This window comes from Homalodisca vitripennis, chromosome 3 (genome assembly GCF_021130785.1).
Source record: "Homalodisca vitripennis isolate AUS2020 chromosome 3, UT_GWSS_2.1, whole genome shotgun sequence".
Lineage (NCBI taxonomy): Eukaryota > Metazoa > Arthropoda > Insecta > Hemiptera > Cicadellidae > Homalodisca > Homalodisca vitripennis.
This window is the reverse complement of record NC_060209.1, coordinates 156,451,062-156,459,053: the sequence shown is the minus strand read 5'-3', so window position 1 is coordinate 156,459,053 and position 7,992 is coordinate 156,451,062. Positions and strand designations below refer to the sequence as shown.

Here is a 7,992-nt window from a genome sequence, read left to right as displayed (position 1 = left end):
TCTTCATTTTCACATTCTTTATAACAACACTACAGGTATATTGGTTACTCTGTAATCGATATCGATGTTTATTTAGTTATATAAGTAGATATGATATTATGTTTGAAATACATATTCTCTTAGGTGAAACTCATGGAAATTATTAAGGGAAATATTTATATTTCTTTATTGTTAAAAGATTTGTAGTTGGTGGCAGCACTGCGTTATTGTCATTGATGCCATCGTTGCTTACGCTTCGTTTCGCACCTTGAGCTTGAGCTATTCGTTCGTTGTTGGTTGCTTTGGTTGACGACATATGTAGTGTTTCTTGTTGTGATGCCTTTGTGCGCCAAATCTGGAGTCTAAAAAAATAAATATATGTTAAACTGTACGTAGTGAAGTTCGTTTTCGAGCATCGACGCTGCAGAGTCGCATTTTCACATGTAGCGATAGTGGTAAGCTAGTTATAGGTTTTATGAGTTGGGTAATACCCGGTGTTAGTTAACCTTTCAATGTTCTCTTCATAACTACGCGCAGATATCTCAAACTCCATACATAACATTACATATAGTGAATGATACTGTGTCAGAATTATTGTTTATTTAGAGTATAGCCTATATTTGAAAGTGATCAATGACAATGCAAAACATAGTTTGAATAGGAACAAAGGCTTTATTTGGACTTGATTTAGGTTCTCTCTAAGTTACCACAGTTGATCCAATATGAGTTTATTATTATGACAGGAGGTTGGCCTGGATCAACTTATATGCTGGCCTCCTTGTCTGTTAAGGTTTTAATAAGTAATGTGCTTAGCCTAGAAGGCTTAGGCTTAAAGGGTATGTAAGTTTTGGCGGTAGTATAAAAGTGTCCACCACTACAATCGAATCAACTATTGGCTGCAGTATACAAAGCAGCCACTAACACAATCGGATGATTTTCAAATTATATCGAATCTTTGATAATCATGACCATCTAAACGACTGAAAGTATAATGGGACCAAAAAATTATAATATATAACTATGTGTTACCCGCGGCTTCGCACGCAATCTTTAGAACCGAAGTCCTTATATTAGCCTACTTAGCAAAAGCAATTATGGGTAATTGTCATATTAACGGCCGGAGAGGCAAAATACGAGTTTTGCGTTATTAACTTATTGGAATCGTCCTATAGAACAAAAAATATAAGATTTGATGGGGTGGAAATGAGAAGAAACGAAGTTCTAGAACAAAAAATGGAACAACTGTTCACACGCCGAGCAATATTTCCATGTTGTACATCCACGTCGAGCGTCATGTGACCTTTTGTGACCATTTTGTGACCCTTTTGTGATACTCTTGTGACGTCATCGGATGCGGCGCCATCTTTGCAAACTTAAGTCAAAAATAATACTGAAACGAGCAAAATTTTGATCCAGATGAACAATGTTTTTCTTAATTTTGAGCTACAAATAAATGAGTTGTTATTGAGTTGAGACAAGTGCCTCCGGCCATCAGCACGGACTAAGAAAAAATATATATACTTACGTAGGACCGGGCTACTTCGGTTAACCCTTTTAACCCCGACGTCCGTACTATACGGACGTCGTAAAAATGGCGTCAACTCCCGACGTCCGTATAGTGCGGACGTGCACTTTTTATTACTTTACTGGCCACCTATTTCACCAAATGATTTGAAATTTCACAGACTTGTGCACAAAGATATTTTGCATCGAAATATATTAGTTTGTAATGGTTTGACTTCGTATTTTGTCAGTCTGTGACTGAGCAATTGCAGTTCGTCTCGACTGACTGCTCACGCTTGTTGCAGACAGCTGTATATCACGTGGTTGTGAATATTCCGTTTTCTTCACAGTTTTAGGTTAAAGCAGTATAAAGTACGGCAGTTAAAGTTTGGTTTATTATTTGTTTTATTTCAAAATGAGTAAAAGACATTGTTCAAAGTCTCCCGTAAGTGAAAATACAATAATTAGTAACCTAGTTTCAAATGGTGTGGATGTGATTAGTGACGACGATTTGAGTGATGGATATCTTGAAAATTTACATTTTGTAGTGATGTAAATATTGTTTTAAAACTTTTTTAAAATTTAGATTATGAACAGTTTTAGTTATTTTGTCAGAAATAACTTTGGTTTTATGTTTATTTTAAGTACTGTGAATTTCAAAGTTCTTGTTACATTGCCTTGCCCAGAAATGGCAAAAAGAAAAATTTACACGGCTTTACAAAAATTGATGTTACTCCACTTGTAAATAAGGTAGGCCTATAATTTTTGTTTCCTTTTATTAAGGATTAAATATATCATAAAGTAAATGGGTATTTTTGTGTCAAATATTTTTTTATATATATGGTTTCCATGATCAAACTTGAAATTTTTTCATTTTTATTTATTTTTTATATATGTATATGCATTTAAAAAAAAATACTTTCAAAATAATAATTTTATTTGTATATTTCTGTAAGCTACATGTATAAAGAAGTAAAACAAAAAAAGAATTACCTAAATATCTTAAAAAATAACTGAGATATGAATTTTTTACAAAACCCTTACATTTTGTCTGAAAATGGCTTGGGATTTCTGGCACATCACTTGATTTAATGGCCGGGGTTAAAAGGGTTAAAGAGTGCCTACTTAAGACCGTTTAAGTTCACTTACCTATTATGTCACAGTTTAGCTTGCCATTTTGTCTTGATCAAAATACTATATATGTTCGATTATCTAACTTAGTTCTCAGAAATCTATTTTGGTCAAAATCGTGTTGGCATAGTTGAGTTTACCTTGTCCTGATGAAGAAAATACACACATAAGTAGGACTGAAAAGCCTATTACGACCTAGGGTGAAGTCGTACTTCTTATGTACTTTTGGTATAAGAGGAAAATCCTTATTAAGGTTATGCAACATTCCAAAATAATCGTTATTAAAGTTTTGTGTAACACATGTTTTTTGGACTGTAGCCAGGGAAAGAATGAATCGTTGAGGCATGTTAGTATTCATTTCTCTGTTTTTCCATTAGCCATTGTTAAAATATAATATCATAATGTCAAGGAATCTTACCGGTTTAACACGATAACTGCCATGTCGACCCGATTGGGTCGGCGAATATTGTTTTGCTACTATGCACTGCCGACTCGATCGGGCCTCACCATGACGACAACATAGTTTTACTTTATTGCAGCTACGAGCATTGCGTTTGGCTCTGGTGGCAAACCAGTGGACTAAATGTTCTAAATAGATACAAGAATGAGCAGAGAACGTTGTTTGAAGTTGTTTCGTTATTTTTTAGGTTCACCAAAACATCGTGGAATATTATGAACTTTTATCTCCCGATCGGGTCGGCAAATTTATTTTTACCAATTGTTGTTATATTTTTCTTCTATAAATTTGTTAATTGATTTTATTATGCGATTATATAATTTTATTAATGATTCTTGTTTCATTTACCTCATTATCGTTGTGAATGAAATTAGAAAAACTAGGTACTTTGGGAGCGTTTATATTGGAATTATTATTGGATATAAAATAATATCTAATATTTCAATATTTATAAAAACAAAGTTTATTTTTAATTGGATACATAAAAGAGGATTAATACTTCTGTAATACAGATTAAGGTCTACTTGTGGATTTTTCTTAAAACAGTCTTTGCAGAGAGGTAGGGCTTTTCTGGGCACAAGCCCACAGAAAGTTGTCACTTTCTTCATATTTTTCTATGCTTGACGACCTCCCTCACGCATAGCCTTGTAGCAAATCTTGCAGTTTTTCCTATATCTCTGTTTGTTTTTTCCCTCGCCAACGAAAGTTGTTAACTCAGAAATGTAGTGATGGTCCGTTGTACGCACTGCAGACAGAATTTCGTCTTCCAGGCTCAAGAGTGAATACACTAAATTTTCTCTGAACGTTTTGATGGAATACACATGACTTCTACGTTGAGCAGTAACTTCTACATCATTCTTGTATGCTAGCCACGCATTGACAACAGCTGTTCCAAGAAGCAGTTCTTCTGCAATCTTGTGGTACCAGCGCATCGACAATGTCTTTCAAATCAGAAAACTCAGACCCACTATAATTTTCCAATTCACAATAAATTACCTCCATATTTATTGCGTTCACTACTCATCGGTTCGTCAAAAAACATATCTATATCACTTTCATCCAGGTTTCCACTCATCTCTGATATTTAATGAAGCTTGGACTAACATTAACAACCATAAAACTATGTAACGAATAACCACAATGAAAGCAGCAAGTGCAAGTGAGGTTGCATAAATTGGTACGAACTACGCAACGTATCGGCTGTGAGCGGGAAGCATTTGGGAATGTTTGTTCAGTCAGCCGTTCATTGCACACGCACCATAGAGTAATAAAAGAGGACCGCACACTGTCTTCACAGCTATTTAAACTAAATATCCCACAATGTACTGAAATTTCTATGTCGGCCCGATCGGGTCGGCAAGAAATTTTTTCAGGCAATTTCGGTTGAAAAATAAATCTGCCGACCTGATCAGTTTAAAGTTAAGCCCCACACCCCATATGATATAATTAACATGAATAGTTTTTATTTACCATTATATTTATCACAAAAACTATATCACACAGAAAACTAGTACATAAAATTTTGGCAATACAGGGAATTCTAGAATTTATGGTGGCAGTTAACGTGTTAAAGTAACTTATGTGAAAACATTCTTAACTTTGTTCATTAAAGTTAGTTTTATAACAGTATTTAATGCATTAGATGATTTTAATTTGTCACTGGCGCAATCTGGAGTAAAATTTATATATTAATGTTTTATTTACTATCTGTATTACACTACCTATCAATCACGGTTTACTGATAAAATTTAAATGTAAAAAGGTGTTTCAGAAAGTTTGCCGAACTATAGCTGTCAACAGCTGTTTAGTGCCAGTTTAATTAAAATTATGAAACGTAAAAACTACAATTTTTTCTGAATTCCAAAATATTTCAGGTAACTTTTCTTCATAAAAACCTTCCTCGGATTTCAATGGACATTTTACAAAAAGAATTAACCGAATTGGTCCAGCCGTTCTCGAGATTTGCGCTTAGCAACACATTTTGCAATTAATTTTTATTTATAAGATTAAAAAATTACAACAAAACAATTAAATTTACTTATCTTATGTATTTTCAAACATAAACGTTTAAAACAAAGAAGACACGTAGGCTACGTCACGTTTTTACTTTGAATAAACTTTGAACGATAATGTCGAGCTGAGTTACGTTTTAGGCTTTAAAAATGTTAATATTTAGAAGGTATACTTTTAAATATGAAAGAAATGTATTTGTAAATGATTACATAAAATAACTAAACTTTATTTAAAGTCTGTTTGAGCAGCTTAATACTTACGATTACTGTAGCCAATCTGAAATGGAATTTCTGCATTTACTGATGTTGTCAAAACCACATTCATTAATGTAAATGTCAGTTTGTTTGATTTTAACTAAAACAGTACATGGTTTTCTGTTTTTCAAACATCATGTCTGTTCTGACTTTTCTTGTAGTGAAACACTATATGATTTACACCTTTAGTTCTAGTTCTCATCTCCTCACTACAAACAGGATACTTCGGGTGTAAGAAACTAAACAAGGAACCACCAGAGAGTGCAGTTGGCGGCGACCAATAGAATGGACTTGCCTGCGCGACGTTGCCACACAACTGCCGCTGCCGCCCGGCACGGCTGGCGCATTGTGGCTGATAAACCGCTGCGCTGTCACAACTAACACTGATACTGATCATTTAAAACTTATCAGTATAATTGAAAAACAATATTTAAAATGCGTTGACAGTTTGCTATATTATATTTAAATTACTTGTATAGTTTATTAATGAAGTGCGTAACAAAACCGTTGCGGCAACAATTCCCACCGTTATGTACTGAATAAGTATATTTATGGAAAAGAACATATATTTCAGATGTATTTGATAACTTTCTTACCAAATTGAAAATCCATTTAACATAACATGATTATACTATGCAAACATGTAATGCCTTATTATGTATCAGTGATAATTGGCATTATCTAACTGTTAAATACGGGAAATTGACGTTTTTGCGGTATTTTTAGGTTTTCTTTTTAATTTATATTTCAGCTAAAGATTTTAATCCTACGATCTTCGTATATGAGTAATATAATACAATAATTTATTTCAATCCATTTAACTCAACATGGAAATAAGCTACAGAGATGTATTTTTTTTAATGACCATAAAATTACATTTTGTAATACGTAGTTAATTAATTCAAGACAGCTCTAACATTTCTTTCGAGCGTAACGGTTAAGTATTTTAAGAACGCTGGACTCGCGCGGCTTGTGGTTACAGCGGGGAACGAGTTTGGCAACGTCGCTCAGTTCTCGTTGGCCGCTCCAAGGTCACGGGCAAAATAGGCTCCTCCCTCAACTGCACTCTCTTGTGGTTTTTTGTATAGCTCTTTTTCTTGCAGCCATTTAAAACATTGCTAAGTGTTTATAAAAACATTTTGAGCCAATATTTGCGTATTCATCACCATTTTTCTTGTAATTTTCACTAGGGTCTCCCACATAAACGAAATAACAACAGCTCGTAATTATGTCACTAGTCTAAATAAAGAAAGCTGGCATTGATTAAATATGAATATCTATTGGTCAAATGTCATATTCGATGTCATTGATATTTAAAATCCATAATCATCTGATTGTGTTGGGAGCCGCTTATTACACTGCAGCCCAACTATCAATTAGAAATATCTGACCAATCCATTATAAAAATATTTGACCTATACATATTCATTATAAATAATTGCCAGCTGTTTATTATTCAGAATAACACGATTGGTTAAGACAATCTTAAACCTAACATAATTTGGTCCGACTTTGTTCCAAATTAATTCAAACAAAAGTAAAGTCATGTGTATGGTATATGAATAATGGCATTGGCCTTTGGTACAATGGCGATGTACATGTGTTATTCATGTCACAAGGTGTCAAGACACGTTTATGCTTCAAAATAGCAAAAAGTAATTAAATGTTATACTGTTTTATATGTTACATTTTGTAAATATACGTAGCTTAGATAGTTATTTCATTCATAAATAATTATTATACTTTTTAAGATATAAAAACAGCTGAACTGTACTGTAATTTGAAATAATTTGTAATTTGGGGTAGACTTTAATAAACGACTTACACCAGGTACACACCAGACCTTCACATGACCTGACCTATACCCACACCTGTTATTGGTTATTTTTATCAAATGTTTCGATTAATTTAATCCAACGAATAGTTCAATATTATTATGTATTTAACTTTAAATAATTAAAAATTAATATATTAACGATAAATAAAAACTATCTAGTCTATGTATATTTATAAAATGTTATAAACAAAAAATGTAATATTTAATTTACTTACTTTATACTATGTTCAAGGATAAATTTATCTGAACCTATGAAACAAAGAAAACACATACATCAACATTGTACTTGCGCTGAGTTTTCTACAATTAACATAGTCATGATAGGAAGGGTTAATTCAAGTGTTTCGTTTTGAGCTTCTTTATCATCGACTTTCTTTGGATCTCTTCAGACGAACATGACTCCAGATTCCAGGAGTCAAGCCTGAGACAGATTCAGATACCAGACGCTGCAATAAAAGGAAAGTGAACTGGAGCTTAACTCAAAATTCATTGTATTTGCGGCCATTACTCAAATACCAAACAGATGATTTTACATTGAATCAGCCTAGGCTATAGTGAAGTTATATTTTTATTTGTAAAAAATGTATGTCTTTAAGATTATTTAAAATAACTAAACTTTATTTATACTATGTTTGAGCAAAGTACTACAAAGATTACTTTACGGGGTAAACATGCCTGAGAGTATTTAAGAAATGCTTGAATGGATCACCACCATCAATCTCATTATCGTGTAACCATTTCAAACATTGTTCAATGTTTAAAAACCATTTTGAGACTAAAATCGCACGTTCATTACCACTGTTCTTGTCGATGTCACT

At 33.1% G+C, this 7,992-nt stretch overlaps 1 protein-coding gene across 2 annotated transcripts in view; it reads left to right on the top strand.

Annotated features, from left to right (window-relative positions):
• The first annotated feature begins 216 nt into the window (after positions 1–216).
• Positions 217–7,992, top strand: part of LOC124357693 — a 136,848-nt gene continuing 129,072 nt past the window's right edge. The window contains exon 1 of one of the 2 annotated variants that reach the window (XM_046809686.1): positions 217–434. The gene's annotated coding sequence lies outside the window, so the exon portion shown is untranslated. The remainder of the gene's footprint in view (positions 435–7,992) is intronic. The other variant, XM_046809689.1, reaches the window with a different exon arrangement.